Source organism: Falco punctatus (assembly GCF_963210335.1).
Source record: "Falco punctatus genome assembly, chromosome: 4".
NCBI lineage: Eukaryota > Metazoa > Chordata > Aves > Falconiformes > Falconidae > Falco > Falco punctatus.
Genome location: NC_137583.1, coordinates 103,817,496 through 103,840,291, shown reverse-complemented (window position 1 = coordinate 103,840,291; position 22,796 = coordinate 103,817,496). Strand labels below are relative to the sequence as shown.

General features: G+C 41.8%; 1 protein-coding gene across 4 annotated transcripts in view; it reads left to right on the top strand.

Annotated features, from left to right (window-relative positions):
• The window catches only part of LRRC3B (leucine rich repeat containing 3B), a 47,897-nt gene that overhangs the window by 4,474 nt on the left and 20,627 nt on the right, over positions 1 to 22,796 (top strand). Inside the window, exon 2 of one of the 4 annotated variants that reach the window (XM_080385827.1) lies at positions 1,845 to 1,970. The exons of the other annotated variants lie outside the window; for them this stretch is intronic. The gene's annotated coding sequence lies outside the window, so the exon portion shown is untranslated. The remainder of the gene's footprint in view (positions 1 to 1,844; positions 1,971 to 22,796) is intronic. 4 annotated transcript variants of the gene reach the window in all.

Below are 22,796 nucleotides of genomic sequence, written 5' to 3'. Positions count from 1 at the left end.
TGCACCGTAGCCCTCTGGCTCGTCTCCCTGCTGTGCCACGGGACTTGAGAGAAGATGTTTTTGTTGATTTGAGTGGGAGTAGAAGCGTTGCTGAGGGATTGAACTTGGCTTTTTGTATCTCAACTCCACTGGCAGAAAGGAGGTAACAAAGTAAACAGGGCTGGTAAAAGCCTCTTCAGAGATACATAGAACTGGGTAATGGGATTTTTTACATAAACAGAGATGAAAATTGCCACTACAGATCTTGATGTATTTGATTAAGGTTTACCTCTACTTTTCAGGGTCAGTTCAGCTATCTAGTGTGTGTTTTGTCCTACATGACTAGCAGTTTCATAAAGCTGCTGACTTACCCTTTGAGAAGAGGAAAAAAGTTGATCTCTGCCTGCCAGATAGTGCTATAAAGATACGATAACAGGAGAAAGTGAAAGGTGGTAGAAGTGACTGATAGCACATAAATAGGATGCTACTCTGGCTTGTAAGCAGGAAAGCAAATGGAGACTGTTTAATTATTTAAGGAACAATAAATGAAAAGTCTGGTTATAAAGTGACAGTAAAAGGAGAGACAAACAATAAAAAAAAAGTTAGGGAAGGGAAACAATGCATAAAGAAAGTAGAAGGTGAACAGGGAGGGATCAGAGGGGCAGGGGATGGATTTAAAATTTCCATGGAGTTTTCAATTGGAAAATATTATCAGTATAAATCCATATATTGCAGTGTTTACATAACAACCTACCTGTATTCTACTCAAATTGTGGAAGCCTGATGCAGGGTGTTTTCCTGAGGGGTCGTTACATGTTCCTGCTTCATCCTTTGGGTGCACCACCTCATTTAATAGGGCATGTGTTTTTAAAGGTGGCATGCCTTAGTGGTAAGCCATCTTAAGAGATATACTTTGCGGATGGTGTTAGTTCTAATGGCATTATCATTTTCCCTTCTGTCAAAGTTGCAGTGAAAGTTAACTTTTCCTCCAACAAATAATACCATTGATTTTAAAAGGAGTATTTTTTTGCAGTTTATCAAAACTGGTTTTCATACTTTTGCGACTGTAGTAACTAAAGGTATTTTGTATGTAAAATTTGCAAGTATTCAGCATTTCATTAGAGTGCTAGAACAACTTGAGTATTTACTGCGCTTGTACTGGGAGTTAGAGGGACAGGTGAAAAGCATGTGAGGGTTGTTTACCCTCACCTAGATTACAGATGTGTATTGCTTTGGCAGAATTTGCTTCATGCAAAGTATTTTTGTAATACTTACAAAGCATACATACTTATGTGCATGTGAATAATTTGCAGCCAAAGGGTGAAGCCTTTGGTGGACATTCAGATGAATCTATGCTGTTTGCTATTGAAAAGGCATTATAATTAAAAAGAAATAAAAGCACTGGGTGTACAGTGTTGAGTTCCTGCAAGTACTCCTCCTCCTTTAAAAACAAAGTCAAGTACTTCTTCCACTCAGAAGACGAGCTACAACAAAAACATGTGAAGTTGCTTGCTAGGTCGTATGTGGTTAAGCAAGCAATGGTGGTTATTTATCTTACTGATGAAACTTCAGCTTATGAACTATAAAACCAAAATAAGTTTTAATTCTTGACTTTTTTACCCATTTTTATTTCTGTTGGGTAATGAAAATTCACACTATCTATTTAGACTTCCATTTAAATTATTTTTAATTCTTCATGTGGCAGGATTTGTGTATTGTTTTCAATGCACTCTTACCTTAAAAAAACCCCAAATAAACACCAAAAAACCTTCTCATGTATTTCTAAAAACAGATTCTGTAATGGTTTGTTTAATCTGAAGTTTTATTTTGAAATGGTGATTTCTGTTATACCTTCCTCCATCTAGGCAAAACTGGTATTTGCCCAGAACTAAAATAATGAATCAATATGTGCAAATGTAGGAGTTCCAGAAGAATGGAAATACTCAAAGGCGGAAGAGCGTTCACAAGGCTGGGAATCAGTAAATCCAGGGGTCAGTCTTTACAGCAGTCTGGCTTTTGGGTTTGGGTTGGGTTTTTTCCCCTGGATGTACTGTAAATGATCTTTAAAATGTATGTTGATTCCTATTTATCATTAAACATAATTTATTGTTATTATTGTTGAAAGAGAGAATTACCCTTGGTTCTTTTCTCCTGAAATGAAGTTAATAGTACAACTGCCGCTGCATCCTTTAAGTAGTCTGACAGTATTTCTGAACGTCCTTTCTGCCCTTCTTTTCAGCTTTATTGACACCAAGCCATTGAGATGAGAATTGGTGACTTTTGAACAGTCTATTTTTAACAAAATTTGTAATAGAGTATTGCTGCTTGTGAATATGTGTCGGTCCCAGTCTTCACAGGCACTAAAAGGGAAGGCACATATCAGATGGGAACTGCTTTTTAGTACTCATTTTTGGATTTTGTGGTTCCGTGGGTGTGCCTGGACATGTTCTGTAGATAAGAGTATCGATCTTCACTCTGTTGCTGCAAGGATATCTCCTCTTTTTTTAAAGTGGAGAGATTCCAAACTGTTTCAAATAAAATGGTCTACATCACATTATAGAGTGGGATAGGAATGGGAAATTGTTGTTTTCTAGGATCTTCAAACATAGAGTGAAGCAACTCTGAAAACATGGGATCACAGTATTTCTTAGAACTTCACTTGTCACTTCTTGCACGCAGCAAATAACTGAAGCACACCCATTCAAATAGAGTAAGAACATATCAGCTTTGACTTAAAAGCAGCACATGGGTGACAGCATGCAGTAAATGGGTAATCCTTTCCCTGTAAGTGCGTATTGAGGCTGGAAATCTGAGATGTCATGTCCCTACAGACCAGATTTCTGATCCCATTCTTGGGTTTAGGCAGACTGTTGTCATTGAAGGGTTAATAGTTTTTGTTAAGAAAATGTATTGGTCATTCTGTTTCCAGAAGCTGTCACGGTTTTTGCCCTTTGACAGAAGACACTGTATATGTATTCTGCTCATCATTTTCATCAATTATATGGTATGCTTATTGGCAGTTCTCATGCATAAATAGTTATTTTGTTGGAGTAGGAGATGACAGGATTTAGACATGTAAGAAACCTAAATCTTTGGCTCAGATAAAATTCCTGATGGATACAAATGGTATTTCAATAACTTTCGATCCAAAAACTTTTCTTGCAAAGCGACATGACTGTTCTTCTTGCCAGTCACGGCAGGTGCTCCATCTGTACAAATACCGCCTAATTTGAACCAGTCAAGCCTAACATTTTTTTTCCCACTATCTGCCACATTTTCAACAAATTTTCTCAGTTCTTTAAACAAGTGTGAGGCAGCAGTGTGGAACAAAATGGACAGAGGCCAAGCAATTCCTTAATTATAACAGATTTTTTTTTAACACATTGAAGATCAACAGTCAACTGTGCAGTGTCAGTAGCATTGCAACTTCCCTTGGTTTGAGGAAAAAAAAGAATAATTTGCGTGAATCTGTTAAAAATTGACTGCATGCTGTTGTATTGTCTAATATCATCTCAGCCCTTCTCATTTTCATGCTGCATGAACAACTATGAACGTATCAGCTGTGTGCTGTTCTTTTGATCTGCTTTGTGCAGCAATAATTGATGTACCCTCTCGCATTCAGTCTTTGTTGTCTGAGGATGGCTGTTTCTTACAAGCTCGCCATAGGGATGTTTGCTATTACACCTTTGCCACTGATTTTGGCTCACAGATGCGTGTTTATATTTTACATTACAAAAAGCTGTTGTGCTGGGGATCTGTCTTGATATGAAATCAGACCGCAGGTCGGATCCAATTAAATATATTTTGCATTAATGTCAAGATTAGTTTATATAAAAATACCATTCTAATCTGGACTTTCTGTGCAGCTGTATCACCGCACCACAAACATACTTTACAGGCTCTGTCCCTTCACCACAGAAGAACCTGGCCTTCCCTGAGAGAAGCTCTCTCCATGCAGCGTCGGCTTCATGCACTGACATCTTGGTTTTTTTCACTGTGGCATGCACAACTCGGCAAGCAATGCTTTGGTGATGAGTAAATTGCTTCAAAAAGTTTATGGATGTTGGAGTTAGCTGGGAGATCATTAGAAAAACATGAGGTGAATGAGGATGCTGCAGGTTGCACAGGTCCTTTATTTTTTTCCTTTTGCTGTGGAGTTGCAGAGCAGGTAAGCTCTGGTTTTCTGTGGGCTCCCCAAAAGTAGTCTTGTTGACTGGAGTTACTGTGCCTTGGTGGTTGTTTTAGTTTAATGAAGCAATTTTAATCGTGGGCTAAAACTGCTCGTTTTAGATTCTGGTTGTAGAAGCTGTGGAGTGCAGCTTTTGAATCCCGAGTAGTTGCTTGGGCTTCTATAAAGGGAAGCTACAATGCTGTCAGGGCTGCAGAACGGAGCTGCATCGATGCAAAGCAGGGCGGAGCTGGGGGCTGACTCTGACCACGTGTGTTCTTCCACTCACTTGGCTACTCCAAGTAGCTTTCTCCATTTCCCATGCATCCATAATTTCCTCAATTTATTTTTTTAAAAACAATATTATTTTTACCTTTCTTCTAAAAATAGTTAAGGCAAGGGGTTAAGAAGACTGTTTAATAAATATACCTTATTATATATATAAATATGTATATAAATATGTTTTTAAAGTGATGACATTTTTGTGACTGCACATGCGATGTATGTATACAGGAGCTAATGGAGCTCTGAAAACATTTGGTCTCAGCCCTTCTGATGTCACTGTTTCTTCATTTTGAATCAGTCAGTTGCAGGTAAAGGTCACTGTCAGGGTACCTCTTTGGTGACTTAAATACCACAGCTGACAGAGAAAGGTTTAATTTCCAAGGATCAGCTATCAGGGCAGTGCAGTTCACCATTGCCTTCTAGGGAAAAAAAAAAAAAAAAAAAAAAAAAAAAAAAAAAAAAAGCATGTTTGCTTTTGATTACAGATACCGAGCTGCCTGTGGTCACTTGATGTGAGTAGAGGTAGACTGGCTATAGAGGTGGGGAGTGTGGTAGTGAAAATGGAAGATTGGTGAGCGGTGGACTGCTGGCCAGCATTGACACTGTACTCAGGTTCGCTGTTCTCGCCCATACACCTGACTGTTCTTGGAGTTACCTGGCAGCACCTTGGATAGAAGGGTTGCTCCTGGGAACAGTTCCCTTACGGTCTAAGAAATTAGCTATAAACTTTGTCCTTTCTCCAGTATAACTTAGACTAGATGATTTTATTTGACAGCTTAATAATTGTACCTAAGCTGCCTCTGAAAATATTTTGCGCTTGAATTTTATTAGTCTTGAATATATTACTTTTCCAAAAGAATTTTTATAGTTCTTAGTAAATGAAGAATGAACCTGGAAAAAGGAAATTAAAAGCAAGTGCTCTTGTGTCTTCACTTCCAAAACAAATTCAGTATATAAATAAGTGTAATTATATTATCTTTTCATCATTTTCACACCAGAATGGGGCGGGGGGAAGCCCATCTATGTAAATCTTTTGAAACCTGCTTCCTGTGCCATAGCCTGTGCTTTTCCAGATGAGAGAGGAACGCTGCGTTCCTCAGGTGTGGGAAGGAGAGCATTGCTCCGCAGTGACTGCCATGAGGAGCAGAGCAAGGCCGGGGCTGGCGGGCAGGTCCCTGCTGCCCGGTGGCAGCGGCGGTGCTGGCGCCTTGATGGCAGCGCTCGGAGGGGAGCGGGGGTCTGCAGGCTGCCCGGGAGCCTCGTGCCGCACGGTGCCCCTGCGCCCCGCCAGCCCATGGCTCTAGGGCACACCTCTTTACTTCAGGGGCTCTGTGGGACATTGCGGAGTTCACCTGGCATCCCTGTGCTGCGTTGCAGTTCCCCTTGTTGGTGAAAGCCTTTGGCTTTTCATTGGGAGGTTTGACCCTGGGTTGATTTGAAGGGGGAAATTGATTTCCTCACCCATCCAGAAAAAAAAATCCACCCCAAAAGAACCAAACAAGCGCACCAGCCTCTGTAAATTCATCAGGTGTGACAGGTTGGTGTTCCTCAGTTCGGGCTGGCATTCGTTGGGCTCGGGGGCAGCATGGGAAGTGCTGTCTGTAGGGAACTGGCAGGGAGGTACCAGATAAAACACTTGTGGAAGAAGGCTCATCCGCAGAGATGAAGGGTGGAAAGACCAGGACATGCTGAAACATTTGCTGTAAGATTTGTACCTCTGGTGAGCGGTAAAAGATAAAACATCCTGCTTATGCTACAGCGTACCCTCGCTAAATTACTTGGCAGCCCTGGTGGGGGCATTTTGCAGAGTAAACGGGCGTTTTGCATGTGCACAGGGCACAGGGATTTGTCAGGGCTGAGACACAGACACTGGTATGAAGGCAAATTCTTGGTGCTCCTTCCTAATCCATCCAGGGAAGCATCTCAGACGGGAGCTCTGTCTTTGGGTGTCTGTGTGAAGGGCTCACAGCTGTCAGTGGTAATGGGCTTCCCTCAGAAGTCATCATCTTAAAAGGCTGTTCAAGAGCTGAGCCCCTCTGCGAAAGAGTTCCTTTGTAGGATGTGTGGCTGGTCCAAGGTGTAAGAGGAATGATGATATGTTTTCAGTACCTGCTGCTGCCGCCAAACTTAGTTAACGCTTACTGCACACAAAAATACCACCATTTGAGTTTTTAACATGAATATTGTCAGTGTGACCTGAGGTTGTTTGTAATTGCCATGGTTTGCAGGAGACCTTCAAGGTTGTGGTTCAGGGCTTCAGGAGGTTTTGTCCAAAACCTTACCGGGAAGAAGTGCTCAGTTCTTTTGCATTAGTGAGTGACACCGTTTAGGAGAGGGTGGGTAGGTGAGGTTTCAATCTTCTCAGCCGTGGGGGAGTCTCATGTGACATTTTGCAATGTGCATTTAAAATCTCTTAACTTCCCAGCCATTTCCTTTTTTTTTCCCCCCTTCCCCAGAACTCTTAAAACCTTGTTCTAATTTTTATCTGAAGCAAAGTGATGTTTAAAGAACAAAGTCCATTAGAGATGTTGGCACAACAAAGAAAAAGAGTTTCAGAAGATGTGAGTCAGCTTAGGAGGTCTGAAATGGGAGGTGGATAGGTTTTTCCTTTCTCAGGGGAAAATGGTCATTCTAGATAAGAAGGTAAGGTGTTCTCAGGTGACAGACCAGAAAAGTCTTCAAGAGGCTTAAACAAGTACAGCACCTCTTCATTTCCCAATCAAAGGTGGAGAAATGTTTCACTATAGCATAGCAGTGTAGCAAGTTAGTAAAAAGTAAACTGTGTAATTTTCCTTGCAAATATCTGGATAGTAATTAGAATGTTTACAGTTCCTAAACTTTTTACTGTTTTCTTTTTATCTTGCTTTCTTCCCTTTTCATTGCTGCTGCTTTTTGAAACATGTTTTCCCCCTCTCTTAGAGGTGTCGGCTGCAGAGGACTCTACCCACATACCAGCTGAACACTTTGCGTGGGCTGAGGGTTACACGGAGCAGGACAGCAAAAGACTTTCAGTGCAGGTGCCTGGAGCTGACAGATGGGTCTTCTGGGGATGGAGCTGGATTCTTAGGAGGAGAAGGAGCCGCAGGAATGTGTGTAGGTTCAGACCTGAGACCAGAGTTGTACAGAGGTGTCTCCATTAGCGATTAGGTTGCTGTTTGTTTTGGGAACACCAGTATTGTGGATCTGGTGGGGGTTTTTGGTTTTTGTTTTTTACTTGAGATTCACTCACATTTAAAGACTTGAGGTAAACCTGCATAAATCTGAGCTCACTGAAGTTGCTTTGATTAAGGTGTGTATAAGCCACAGTAGATTTATGTCCATAATGCACATACTGTCTCAGTTTATGATAGACTTATGCAAAATCATAATGAAAACACCTTAAAAATGGATGTTATTCATACTGATTTGAACACTGTGTATGTCCAAATGGGAAGTGAAGCATTGTTCCTAACTTGCAATATAGAAATACTTGAAATAACTATTTCTGGGGCTTCAGTATTATCTATTGAATTAGATATCTACCCTTGTCATCTGACAGGCTACTAAAACAAGATTCTGCTTAAAATGATAGAAGTGACAGTCATACAATGCATTTCATTCCTGCTGAGCTCTGTTACATAGTTAGTTCAGGGAGATTGGGATCTTGCTTCAATCCTTCAAGGACAGTCATTTGGAAAGGATTTGCAGAATTTATAATTGTACCTATAAATCCCCCGCTCCCTCTTGCAAGTATGGTAAAATTTGTGTTGCAGCCCTACTGTGCTGTGCTGGGGAAACGGCATTTCTATCTTACTTCTTGCCTGTTCCCTCTTTTTCAAGGGAAACCTTGAAACCAGCGGTTGTGTTGTGCTTGCAGTGAATTCCCTCTGCCACTGCCACAGACCGTGCTTTCCTTCCTCTGTGACGTTGTTATGTAGAATTGCTCCTGTGCTCTGTCAGCGTTTGACCCCTTGCAGCTGGCAGTGAATAGAAGAAATCATATATACAGAGCGCACAACTCTGCCCTTAGCTGCACTTGTGAAAACCTGTGGCATTATACAATTGGCTTGGAAAGACTTAAGGAATCCCGTGAGATCTGCTCTGCTGAAAGTCACTCTGTAAATGTTAGACAGGGCTGTTGTTTTTGCGCTAGTACGTTTTCTTTTCCAGCCATACCTGAACCGCAGTTGATGATACTGTTTCATAACGTTGAAATAGAGGGACAGATTTGGAGTACAAGATGTGCTGTGCTGTCGGTGGAGTCTGCTGTTAAAACTGTCTTAACTAGGCACCGCAGCAGTGTCTGTGCTGCAAGCACAGACGTGCTCTGTGGGCTCCTAGTTCCTGGCAGCGTTCAAACCTCTGGTCACGATGTGACAGTGCTCCTCTGTGGCCTGACCTCTTTTGGGAAGGAACCAGGCCCATCTGCTGGCAGGGCTGGGCAGCAGGAGGTGCCCAGAGTCCGTTGGTGGGCACTGGCCATGTGGCCCAGCGAGCCCCAGGCAGCAGAGGACATTGTCCTTTCCAGGTGAAGAAAACTGTGTTTAGGTCTGACACGTTCCTGGCACTATCCAGTATGGAGCAGGCACAGGGCTGAGGAATGTAAGGGGAAGGTGCTGGCATCCCCTCGGTCTCCAGGCAGTGGGGTGAAGCTCTGGGATCTGGTCCATGGTGGTGTAGCTGACTGCCCTGCCATTTCTGGCTGCGAAACATAGTGCACGTGGAGATGTATGTCACTGTATGGAAAGGCCCGTATGACCTTTTTGTTTCACATTCAGTGCCAACCATAGGAAATAATGTTTAGCCTATCAGCAGATACTGTACTGACTGCAGCATCATTGACTCATACCAGTCTATGAGTGTGGAGGATACTTCATACAGCTGGTCCACAAATAACTGAAGAGCTTAAGTAGCAGTATTCTTCTTTAAACAAGTGTTGCAGTGATAGACCTGAGCAGATCGGAGATTGAGGCAAACTGTCCTGCTCTGAGCCTGTTACTTTTCTTCCTGGTTTCTGCACGTTGTGATCCTGCTGAGACAAGAGAGCAAATAATGAGAAGTGAGGAAGTGAAGCAGAAGATACGATGAGTTGTATTATATGCACCTCCAGTACTGTCGTTGGTCGCTTTTACTTACTTCTATTTTGTGGAAAATTTTCAAAAGGAGAAGTTTTGGTTATTTTTTTCAAGACCGAATTGGAAATTTTGCCATTGCTTAGTGTAGAAAGGGAGTCGGAAATACCAAAATTACATGTTAATTATTTATGTGCCCAGTTTGCTGTTGTGAATGGAGGAGCAAAGATTTTAAAACCTGATAATTACTATGGATTTTATTGTACTGACTATGGTTGTAGCTGCAGGCTGCATAAGCTCTGGAGGGTAACCTAATGCCCTGCAGTCCACGCGCACGCTTCTGGGAGGGAGGAGGGAATGTGCCAAAATGCTTACTGCTGAGCCGTGAGGTTACATCTGGATGTTTTGTTGTGTTACCAGAGAGGCATGGTGTTTTTCCTTCAAGGCCTGAAGATGAACAGCTTTATTTATGTTTCTTGTGGTGTGTCCAGAACAGAAAAAAGAACAGAACTAAAGTTACCATGCTGTAGTACAGCGTCTTTGCATTTTTTATTCTGTGCTTCCTTATATTCAAGGGATTTCCTAGCAAGAATAGAAGCATCTGCAATAACAACTTCTATTTATGTTAATCTTTTGCAATCAGCATGCAGTCTGAAATAATTACAATGAATGCACCCTCTGCTCCAAACACTCACAACTTGCATTTATTTCAGGCTTTTTTGCCTCGTAAGTCTAAGAACATAATCCCTCATTCTGCAGTGCTTCATCTCCTTTGCATGAATTTATCCAATAGAGCCTTTTGTGAGCTTCATTAACAATGGCCGTGCCATAATAAATTACATAAATCAAGAAGTTTTTAATTAAATAAGTTAACAAAAAAATATCAAAGCACAATAAATTTAATTAGGTAGGTAACATTTTTTTCTGTAATAAATTTGCACGTGAGGTGCATAAATAAGTAGGCTGGGGTAAAATCTATAATCCCAAGTTTTTTAGCCTTCATAGGTGCAAAAAGATTTATCTTTCTTTTTAAAAAAAAATTTTTTTAAAGATTATATGTCAAACATACCTTGTTGTGCAAAGGATTATGCAAATTTAGCAGAAAAACAGGAGCTACTGACAAAAGAATATGCCTGACCCTATGAAGATGCATCTTACAGTCTTTCCTCCTCTGTTTCTTTTTGAGCTACTGGCCCAAGTCAGGGTTATTTTCTCCAGTTTGGCAGTGGCCCTTCAGCACCATGCATTTTTTTGGTGCTGGCCAGAATTACGGGGTATTTTTGGTAGAGTTGGACAATGTATATGGTATAAAGGGCACATTCAGAGCCGAGTCTCTGTTCTAGTGCTGTGTGCATTTAGCTGGGCTGCTTGCCCAGGCATGTGGGAAGGAAAAGATCAGCCTTGGCCCATGTGTGCAGTGCCATGGAGCAACTCAGGTGCTCTGCAGCTACCAGCACTTGCCTTGGCTTTCTCCTTCCTGAACTTACATCCAGAAATATTAAGATTGCAATGTGATTCCCTGCCTCCTAACCTCTTAAATGGCTCAGCCAGGTTGCTTTCACTTGGGCAATGTTCCCATCCAAGGGATTTGGTCCAAAAAGGAGAGCTTTCATATCCCTTTATGTCCAGGATGTGCAGCTTCATGACAGTGAATGGTGCTCTGGTTTTCGATGGTGAGACCATGAGGAGATTGAACAAAAACCAGTGGGAGAGGACACAGAAAGCTAATCTATAAAATTATGAATATTGGTTTGTGTTTTTCTTGACATCTCTGCAGAATCACAGAGATCAGTGCAAAGGGAGTGTGCTGGTACATTGCATTTGCTGTTTTGTTTTGGTGGTGCATAGAGTTGGAATAATGTTAAATACCTTTTTATTTTTCTTCTCTGCAAAGCATCTTTTCCTTCTGGTATTTTAATTTAGGACTGATCTAGAGAGGCAAGATTGATGTCAGCAGCATCAGTTTACTGTTTGGGGTGAATTTCTTGCTTTTGGGGTCTGCTGCCGTTATTCTATGTACCACCAAATTCGGAAACCAGGGAATAAGACATTTGGACATTCTGTGAAAAAACATAGCACCAGGTCATCTGATTTGTGTGTACATACAATTGGAGTTGAAGGGTGAGAAAAAGATGTATGATGAGGGAGATAAGGGAAAGACAGACATGCTGGGTCAGATTGTGACAATGCTGCCTGTGGTGGCATTGACAGTGCTGTGTCTCCATCCCCTCCTAGTCAGCTGTCCCCTCATCTTAGGTCACTGCAGAGGTGGCTCAGTATTATGGGAAACAGTAAAAAAACGTCTGTTGCATTTTAATACTGGCTCTGCCAATAATTCTTCTGCATTCTGCAAGGTATAAGTAATATTTAACCAGGTGATGCCTGTTGTGAGGGTGAAATGGCAGTTTATCTGAGATGCTGTATAACTCCTAAAATACACCAGAAATGTCAGAAACCTGTGAGCGGGTGGATCTCTTACAGTTCTCCAACTCACAGACTGCCGTTAATTGTCCACCAGATGACATTATAAAACATTTCAGTATATCCAGATACCTTATCTCTCTCTGTGCCTGCCTTTTTACATCGAAAGAGAAGCAGCTATAATTCTAGAGAAGGTAGGAGCACATAAAGTTTATATAGCAGAAGCACATTGATTTTACAGAAAATGCCCCACTTAAGTTTTAGGGTTCTACCTGAACAAGCGCCAGACAGCACTCCTAGACTTGTAGAGTGTTGCACAGAAATCATTGCTGTAGTCCACAAAATTTGAGAGAACTTGTAGCATACACGGTAGTCTGGTGGTAAGGAAGAAGAGGGACTCGCAGGTCCAGAGAGCAAAACCAAGGTGAAAGGAAAGAGTGAATGGGAACACAAGAGTTGGGAGAAAAAACTGATGCACAGGAAAACAGGGAGGAAATTGTTCAAGAAAACATAGGAATTAAAATACAAAGCTTTGGCTGAAAAAAGCAGCTCCCTAGTAGCCACTTGCTAGGATGAGAACATGGTACGTTGAAGAAGACACTCAAGCAGACCTTCCCCTGGAGGTTTGGGAATTTCCCATGCAAAGGACCTTGGGGTGAGTGGGAAGAAACTCTCCCTCTTAAAATGATACAAATTAGATGACTGAGGCAGAGAAATTTTTAAATTGTATCTGGAAAAGAAGATATTAGAAATTAAGGTCCTGACGACAGGAGTGTGTCAAATTAATGCATTATGTATTTTGGGAATTATACAATGTGTCATAAGCCAATTTCATTCCAGGGAAAATGTGACATCTTCTCCCTTGTGAGTGAGGTTTCCAAAGGGCTGAAAAGCAAGGAAAACGTAAAGCAAAAAGAGAAGTTGTCAAATGGAGAAGAAAGGCATTGACTGTGCTATTTAAACTGTATAAATCAGCAGTGATGTGTCCTACCTCTCAACCCCTTCTTAATAGCTCTGTGTGTTTAGGCTGCTAGATCTGTTTTCCATTTTCAGTCTGTTTCAGTGCGATAGATTTTACCTTGACCTGTAAAGCCAGTCATATCCTTTTACATAGCACCGACTTCCCAGGGAGCAGAAACATAAATTTCCACTGTTGCCATGAGGTACATGCTGTGCCTCACAGCAGATCTGGTTTTTAACTGGCAAGAATGTGTGCAAGAGGATTTTGCTGGGCTGCTGAAAATATTTGAGCTGCAGTTTTACATACTGAATTCTTGTTTCTTCTGCTTCCAGAATCTGAATAGTTTCGAAGGGGAATGTAGAGTTAACATCTGCTGTCTGAAATGATCTTCCTTTTCAGACAAATATTGGGTTTGGCATTCCTGTTCAGCAAAAAGAGCTATCCTTTCCAAGACATTCGGTATAGGTATGAAAATGTTCAAAGACCTGGCAATTAATAATTATTATTAACTGCTGCTTCTTTGCTTCTAGTACAGTGAACATGTTTTCAGAGTAGAATTAAATCCAAGTCTCTCCAGGGGCTGTTGGTATTTCGCTAATGCTAAATTAAAGCATGCCATGTGCTGCGCACTAGGGGCGGTCAGTAGTGGCTTGACAGAATTTAATTGTGTGTGTGGCAGGGGTGCTCTGGGTCACCGCCTGGTAGGTGCGATACAGCTGCGATCTGGTGGGAAAGCAATCTTTCAGAGCCTCTCGTGTTTTCGTGACCAGGAAGGAGACATCCCCAAGCTGCTTTCCATCCTGCCTGCGGGTGAGGTGGTCCAGCTCCTGGAGGGGGTATCCTGCACAGCCAGTTTTTGTTCCTTCTGCTCATCTCCTACCCTTTTGCTTTTTCTGCTCCCAAGCCGTAAATACTTAAAATGAAAAATGAATTAATTACAAGCCATGAAACAGAGATGGAAGCTGAGCTACCTTAAAAAAACTCAGTAAGTGAAGAAGCAGGTTCAGGATGGAGAAGAAGGGAAGTTGAAGTAATCTTTATAGCCTTCAAAAGTACCTTCCTGTGAAGCTGTTGAAGCATAGGTTTGGAGGTATCAGTACAAAAATTTAGTAGTATTCCCTCTTTGGGACAGGCAGGTATATGCCAGAAGTCCTTAAATGGCCTATCATCCTCTACCACCCCATTCTGAGCACTTGTCCTCTTAATATGTCTGTGGTGTTACTTTTCTTGGTGAGGTCCTCACCTTTCTGAGCCGTACACTTGTGAGCGTGTTCACCCTGCCGGGACTGGCGCAGCCAACGCACAGTGTGGTGCAGCATGTCTGGGCTAAAATAAAGTGTTAGTAGGAGGAGACCCGCCAAAATTAAACCTGTGAGTCTCGCATCTGAGCCAGCAGAGTCACTGGGTGGGGAAGTTCCCTGCAGAGCCGAGCTGAAGGCCCTATGTCCGGGCTATCCTTCTTCCCGCTCTCTTTTCCATTTCTCACGGACGGGGCTAAGCCAGCTCGGGCAACCGTGCACTGGCTGTGGATGGGGCTCCCGGGAGAGTGGCAGACGTGGTCTCCGTAGCATGCGGCAGCTAAAGGGGTAATTGGTGGGATGCAATGCTCAGTGAGCTGTAGGTGCAGGTGCAGGTAAAGGTTCGGGTGAAAATACCCCGATGTGTACTGTACCCACAGCGGTCCTCAGCGAAGGGCGTGCTGCCTCGGGGCAGGGATGGAGCAGGAGCTGTGGTCATAACCCGGTGCAGGTGCTGTGGCTGGTTAGGTGGTGGTGACAGGGCTGGGTGGGTGGTGGTGACAGGGCAGAAAAGTTCAGGAGGAGGGGGAAGCATCTGAAAATACATTGGGCTAGCATTTTGTTAATTTATATAGTAATTTGTGATGGCAGTAGCTGAATATTGAACAGCTTAAATCTAAGCAGCTGGCATTTCATGCTTTGGTGAAAAGAGAGTGGGTGAGTGAAATAGTAGGGGTAAATTGTGAATAGGAGTGAAACCAGTATGTGAAGCTTTCTCTGAACCTGCCCACCTCTTTCTTTGTGTCATATTGAGCAGCTGGGGCTGTGCAATCTCAGCTTATCATCACTAATCAGTCTGTGGATCTCTGGGGACATGTTTTGCTTTCAGTTGCTTTGGTAGAAATCTAAACTTATTACCTAGATTATTTGCATTTAGACCAGCAAAACTGCACACAGAATTTGAGCCTTTTTTGTCAGTGTGGTTGGTGGGAAGTGTTCTCATTTTATGAGAGACTCCTGCCTTTGTGTAGTCAAAGTAGAAACCACTTGAATATAAAATGAGAGAGCATTTGCACTACTGTCTTTTTTTTTTTTTTTTTTTTCTTCTGTGAGGAAAATTGTACTCATCTTAGTAGGAGTAAAACTTAACAGAGTTCACTGTAAATTAATTGAATTACTTAGTTTATTTAAGTGACATTTTCCTAATCCATAATATTTATGCCAACCTGTAAGAGGACAGGACACAAGACTTAACCGAGTTAGTTACAGAGGTGTACGCTAGCATAACTGAATTCCTTCAGCTGTTCCAAACTTTTTTCAGGGAGATTTTCCCTCACTTGATTTCCATGGAGTTTTTCTCTTAAGTGGAACACTGGATTTCATGTATGCTTTTTAATGCTAGGCTAGGTAAGTATGTTCATGAATTGCCATCCGAGACTGCTTTGTCCAGAGGTGTAATTTAGATACTGGCGTTTCGTTCATTATTGAGTTTACCTTGGTCTTAATCTATGATTCCATCTGTTGTTCAGCTTGCGACTGATGACTCATTCCTGTGCTTCACTGGATAGCTGCACATGATCTTACCCCATTCTTAGATGCGCTTTGGGAGCAAGCTAACAAGAAATGTTTACAGCATTCAGGGTGGTAAATAGCAATTCCACAGAAAAATCTATTTAAAAAAAAAAAAAAAAAAGAGTGAGAGAGGAAAAAGAACAAAGGTTTGCTGTAACTAAACAATTTTTTAAAAAATCGTTTATCTGTTTTATTCCACCTCTGGGCCTCACAGTATATGCAAAGGATGTAGGAAGATGCCCTCTGCCCCTTTCTAGCATGCATGAGAAAAGTCAGGGTGTGCAGAAGCGGAGTGCTGCTTCCATGCAGGAACAAGGTGTAGCAAAATCACCAGAGACATCCATCTCATATCCTGTAGGAATCCATGTAAAGAAAGAAGTCCTAGTGGGATGTCCACTGTATTTGCAGGAGTTTTCTGTACAAGAGCAGCTTCCTGCGTGCCATGTCCCCGCATGACTTAGCAGCATCCCGTAGGTGTGAATGCCTGCCTCTGCAGGGCAGGATATGGAGAACATGAAAAGGTGGGTGGTGGAGGGAGGCTGTTCCTGGAGGCGTACCCGCAGCATGGAGGACAGCATTAAGTGCGTCCCGGACAGGCTCCTCACAGTGTGTCATTACTGGGGGATTAAGCTATTTTCTCCATGGATCCTGTACTTGGCAGAAAGCTCCGCAGGAGGGGTTAGTGTGCCTCCTGATTTAAACATATGCAGAAATCAGCACTTGCATAATAGGCTAATTCTTTATTACCCACCAGTTTTTTCTGTTCTGTGACACGGGTTTCAGATACTGCACATGTTGATTTTTCTTCTTGTGCCATGTGGTCCTAACACATGGTGAGCGAAGGACATTCAAACTTGAATTATTTCATCTCCCAGAATCTGTCAGTTTTCCAGTGCCACTTTTTTTTTTTCCCCTGCTATCTCTTTGGATATTTTTATTTAATTTTTAAGAAAATAGAGCATTGAGTTTAGATTGTTACCTTAATACTAGTTGTTCCTGTTCACTACTAAAAAATATATTCGTGAAATGCAACTAAAAGAATTATCAGGGTGTAATTTTGCCTTTTTGGGGGGTCAGGATAGGGGTGAATTTGCTGACATTGATCTTTCTGCTTTGCTGGGTCTGTGAAGACCACAAGATTTAATTTCTCTAGGTAATTCTAACTTGTTGATTTTCCGAGTTTTTATCTGCTAGCTTTGAATGGTAACGGGCAATCGCAGGGAAGACTTTTAATGGGATTTGAAGAGTACCTTTATACTCAGGGTAAATATATAATTGCTTTCTTTATGTAGGTAAAGGTTTAAGCCAGCACTCTTGCTGCTGGTGTCCTTTTGAACAAACCTGGATTATTGTATTGTGCAGAGTGCACTAACAACCAAGTGATACCAGGCAATATTTTTGTTGTTACCTGCTTATAAGTGATGCCCTCAGGGTAGTTAAAGGCAGCATAAAGAGTTTACACTGGGCATGCTCAACCTGTCTTGCAAATGCTGTGTTCATACCCCTGCCCTGCTAGCCACGTGGGACCTTTTTTTCACCTCATAAACACTTCTTGTGGCCATTTGGAGGGTCTGCATGACCATATTCCACAACACCTTTCTTCAGCCTGGCCACCGAGCCATGTTTGCACAGGTTAGAAGCTGGATGGTGAGGCTGAGAACTGAGATTTCTCTAAGGTCAGTTTATTAGGTTCCTTCAGAGCACAGGAAAAACAGCCTTCCATCCAACTGTGTGGTTGAGAATCACTTACAAACACTGCCCTTCTCTGGTTTATTTAGTGGTCTGGCTGCTGTTGAGCTTTTGCAACTGTGAAGTCAGCTGATTCTTGTGTACCAGGTTCTGTGGAAAGAATTTTGGCCAGTGGTGACTGATAGGAAAGAGGAGTGTGGACTAATTATGTTTAACAGCTTGTGCAAAATATATGTAGGAGTGTAAGGAAGAAACTGTCACTACTGAATCTCAGAAGAAGTAAATGTAAGAAAAATGTTCGGCGTTTAGGGAGGAAGGAGAAAATGGTGTGCATGGATTGAATGTGAAGCATGAAGTCCCTGTTCAAAAAGGGAAGCTATCCAAATGCTGTTTGGGAAATTTGGGTAGTTTTCAGAAAGCATGTTCTGTTGTATCTTGCTACTGATTAACAATTCTGTAAGTGTTTGGTGGGTATCATAGTTTTACCACATGCCATTACAGCTTGCTGACTAAATCTGGTGAAATTTGTTTCTACTGAGGATGAGTATCCTCATAGGATGTGCACAGAGAAGTGAACTGATTATATTCTTCACCTTTTGAGAGAGCAACAATGTTCATTACAAACAACTTGTAAAAAAGCAAAGAGCATTTCATTGATAGTGTTATTGAACACAAACTTCTTGTGTCATCTTATATGAACCAGACCAAAAAAACCCACGGTACTTTACAGGCAACAGCTAAAGCAAGGCTTTGAAAAAAAACATGGGTTTGGCTTCTATCAGTATAGCAAAATATTTACTTAAATGAGCCCGACTTCCATTTGGTGGTGTAAAGGAAAATATTTTTACATTTCATTTCTTTTCTTTACCATAATGTTGAATTTTGCTTACTTTATGTAGTTGTGCATGGATAAGTAGTATTTTTATGAGTTATCTGGACATTTGAATTTCTTATGCATGGACCTATGAATTAAAGAATGGAACTTGAAAAAATGTTTTCAGATGAGATAAAAAGATCACAGTAACTCAGTATTGCCTCCTTTACATGTGTACTCTAACTTTATTTTTTTCCTTAACATACATACGTATATTCCATCTGTTCTTGTAGTTTTCTGATAATAATTCCTCTGGGATTCTTTTCAGCATTAATTTTTGTGTATACCATTTTTTTCACATATCAAATTAAATTAAAAGATGCCACAAGTGAAATAAACAGAGAAGTAAGTTAACATGTAGAAACACAGAAAACTTGTATAGAAAATAGCTTTTTAAGTGGATTTAATCCAAATGGTCAAATTAATAAGGCTAACAAGAAAAGAATGGATGTTTTTGTGCAGAAGGGTGAAAGACATTTTAAGAGAAAGCTGTGAAACCCCAGGGGGAAATACGGGAATGGTGACTTTTGAAACAGTCTAGCCTTACGACCAGAAAGAACTAAACCAAAAGTAATTAAAAGAATTAATTGCTTTCTTACCGTCAGCCCTTTCCCACCATGAGAAGCGCCATAACTGGTGGTTACCAGTGCTCAGAAATAGCGACTGTGGGCAAGTATGTGGTGGGCTGCCTTTTGTAGGCATGGTGCCTACAGGAGCTTCTCTTCAGCATAAAACAGAAGTAGAAATTAAACTTGCCTGGAAATGTGAACCCAAGTAGTTTAGGGTATTAAAAGAAAATTGTCTGCTATAAGTGCTATCGTTCCTTGAATTTTGAAGGTATTTTTGTTACTGTGAACTTGACAATTGAGGTGGTGCTTTTCTTCTGAGGTACAAACTACATGATGCCATGATTTAGCACCTTTGCTTATGTGTGGAGGTTATTTCTACACTTCACTCCCTGTGTGGCTTTGGAAAAAAGCTGGTCAGCAGTAGCACTCCCCTTCTCTCCTGCAGATTATTTGGACCTGTAGAAGTATGGAGCAGAAGTGGTATGCCTTGCTTCTCCAATGAATTGCAGCACTTGAACTTGCCTTCAGAGTCTGGCCTCCTGGGAGCCCCTGGGGTTGCGAGATTAAGCAAATAGCTTGATAGGAAGTTTGGTACCAGGAGATGAAAACAGTTGTGCCGGCTCTGCTGGAAGGTAGTAAGAGAAAGCCACAGAGAATCCCTGAGTGAATGTGAGCAGACCTGGGGGCTCTTGGTTTGGCAAGCTGGAGGCTAGCAGGATAATAGCCTTTTTTCCTTTGAGGCTGCAAAACCCAACAGGAGGCTTCAGGGAACACCTCCATGGCTTGTTCCCCTGGAGTTCTTCTTTTCCATTGGCATGCATCACGTCCCTGTAAAGGGACGTGAATTGGCCTCAGATCTTCTAAGGCAAGACTGTAAATATAGGATGGGAAGTTGTATTTCTTGTTACAATCCATTTGACTGACTTCTTAAAATTAATAACAAAAGATGAAGATTTAGAAAGCTGTACTGCCATGGCTCATTTCAGCTCCCCCTGAAATCATTGGGACAGACTACAAGATGCTTAAGTAGGGACAGTTCAGTGGGTTTGTTTGCTTTGTTTTGATTTTAACTCTTCTAGCTACACTTCACAGGATTTTGTTCTGCAGTTTGGGTGCAGAAAACAGAATGCAAATTTGCCCCTGTTTTCTGGCCAGCTTGAGTGTCATTTTGGTGACTGAAAACACTTTAAAAAGGCTTAAACTTTTTTTTCTTTCTTTCTCTTTTTTTTTTTTTTTTAAAGGCAGCATTCTTAAAACAGCTTGTATGAAAGTAGGCACCCAAGTTAGTGTTTGATGCATTGAAATCACTTAATCGCTTAATTGGTTCATTTGGTGTACTTATTAATTTAATTAGCAAAAGTTTGGCCATGTGTGACTTGCTGTCATTTAAAAATCTTCTCCTTTTAAGAGCTTCCAAATAAGTTTATGCATATTTATTGGAGGTTTTGTCATGGCATCAATTCAGTAATTCAATTTGTTGACTTCAGTTCAGTTACGTAAATTAATAAGTATTTGCAGGTTTTGTTCTTTGCTTTTAGAAGCTGGTATGAGTTATAAAAGATGAGCACTATTTTGATTTAGAGCATGATGTCACAGAGCAATACAATAATTGTGCATCTTCAATGTTTGTTTGTTAGTATAGCCATTTCTCAGGAAGCACTGTTGTTGTGGAAACCAGCATAATTTTAATTAATGCTTTACACTATGTGCCTTACAATTAATATTTTAAAAATAGAACATCTGTAATTGGACTTTTTTACCCACCCTAGTTGTAGTGGAAACTGTAGTCGGTGGTAAGATGTCTCATAAGCACTAAGTGGTAGAAAACATCTACAACTGAATTCTGGTTTGTGTTTGTAAATCCTTGTTGCAATTGAAGCACCCCATGGAGTGCATCTCTTCTTTACGGATAACACAGATCGTACAGCCACGTGTAACACAAACAGGAAATAAAAATGTGCTTCAGTAGGATGCGAATGTTGTGCTGCAAGGCCTGCAGTTACCTCTGTCTTGAGTTACGTTGCTCTCAAGTATTTTTTCTTGAATTACAGTTCTTTCAGGTGTTATGTTTAACCTGCTTGGAAGTAACCACAGAATGGCTGAGGCTGGAAGGCATCTCTGGAGGCTGCCTAGTCCAGCCTCCTGCTCAAAGGAGGCTCACCTGGAGCAGGTTGTCCAGCAGGCTTTTGAGTATCTTCAAGGATGGAGACACAGCCTCTCTGGGTAACCTGTTCCATGTTTGACCACCCTCACAGTAGGTTTATTTTCTTACTTTCAGATGGAATTCTCTGTGTTTCAGATTGTGCCCATTGCCTCTTGTCCTTTTGCTGGGCACCAACTGAGAAGAGTCTGGCTCTGTCTTTGTTATTCCTGTCCATCAGTTACTTATACACATTGCAAGACCTTTCTGAGCCTTCTCCAGGCTCAACAGTCCCATCTCTCTCAGCCTGTCCTCATACATACAGATCGTCCAGTTCCTTAATCATCTTTGTGGCCCTATGCTGGACTTGTTTCAGTCCTTGTTTCTCATGTACCAGGAAGCCCAGAACTAGCCCCAGCTCTGCAGATTTGTCTCACCAGTGCTAAGTAGAGGGGGAGCATCACCTCCCTTAACCTCCCTTTAACCTCCCTTAACCTGCTGGCGACACTCTTTCTAACGTGGCCCATGATGCTGCTACCTACCCTTGCTGCAAGGGCACATTTCTGGCTTATATTCAATTTGGTGTCTGCCAGGACCCTTAGGTTCTTCTCTGCAAGGCTGCTTTTCAGTCGATCAGCCTCCAGCATGTAGTGGTGCATGGAGTTATCCATCCCTGGGTACAAGACTTGGAATTCCCCTTTGCTGAGCTCCATGAGGTTCCTGTCAGCCCTCCAGCCTGTCCAGGCCCCTCTGGATGGCAGCACACCCAGCTGGTCTGTCAGCTGCTTCTCCTGGTTTTGTGTCATAAGCCAACTTGCTGTGGACTCTATCCCATCGTATAGGTCATTCATAAAAATGTTGAATGATACTGGCCCCAGAACTGACCCCTGGGGTACTGCACTCGTGACTGGCCTCCAGCTGGACTTTGTGCTGCTCTCCACAGCCTTTTGAGCTAAGCAGTTCAGCCAGTTTTCTATCCACCTCACCATTTACTTATGTAGTCTGTACTTCATCAGCCTGTCAAGGAGGATGTTATGGGAGACAGTGTCAAAACCTTTGCTGAAGTCAACATAAGTAACATCCACTTGTCTCTCATCTCAGTGAGGTGAGCCGGGCATCTCATTACGGAAAGCTATCGGGTTGGTCACATGTGATTTCTGCCTTCTTAAATCCATGCTGACTACTCCCAACCACCTTATTTTACTTCACATGTTAAGAAAATTGTTCCCAGATTTATTTACTCATCACATTCCCAGGGTTGGAGGTGAAGCTGAGCTACGTGTGGTTTACTGGATCCTCCTTGAAAATAGGACTTTTGCTTCCTGGCAGTCCTCAGATGCGAGTAGTATCCCATTCACATCAGCCAGCTCCCTCAGCATCCGTGGATACATCACCTCAGGAGCAATGGGCTTGTCTATGTGCAGTTTGTTTAAATGTCCCTTAACTGGATCCTCCTCTGCTGACAGCAAGTCTTCATTGCTCCACACTTTCTCACTGGTTGGAGGGGGCTGTGATTTCTTAGAACAGAAAATTGAAGGAAGAAATAATTGACTGCCTTTTTGCTGGTGGTAGTCTGTCCCTCTGGCTATCAAAGATAACACTTAGTGTGCTTTAAATGCAAACCAGTTCTGGCAGAATGTGTGTATTAAATTTAAAGTCTGTTGATAGACCTTGTTTAAAGATAAACTGTTAATATCTTTCCATGATTACACTGAAAAAGAATTCTTGTGCACAAAAAAGTATTAATCTACAAAAAATGTGGGAGTTTTTCCTGTGTGCTTCGCTCTTGTGTTGGCCTGGCTGAGTGCCGGCAGTGAAGAGATGTGTAACAGGAATGACTACAGGCAGT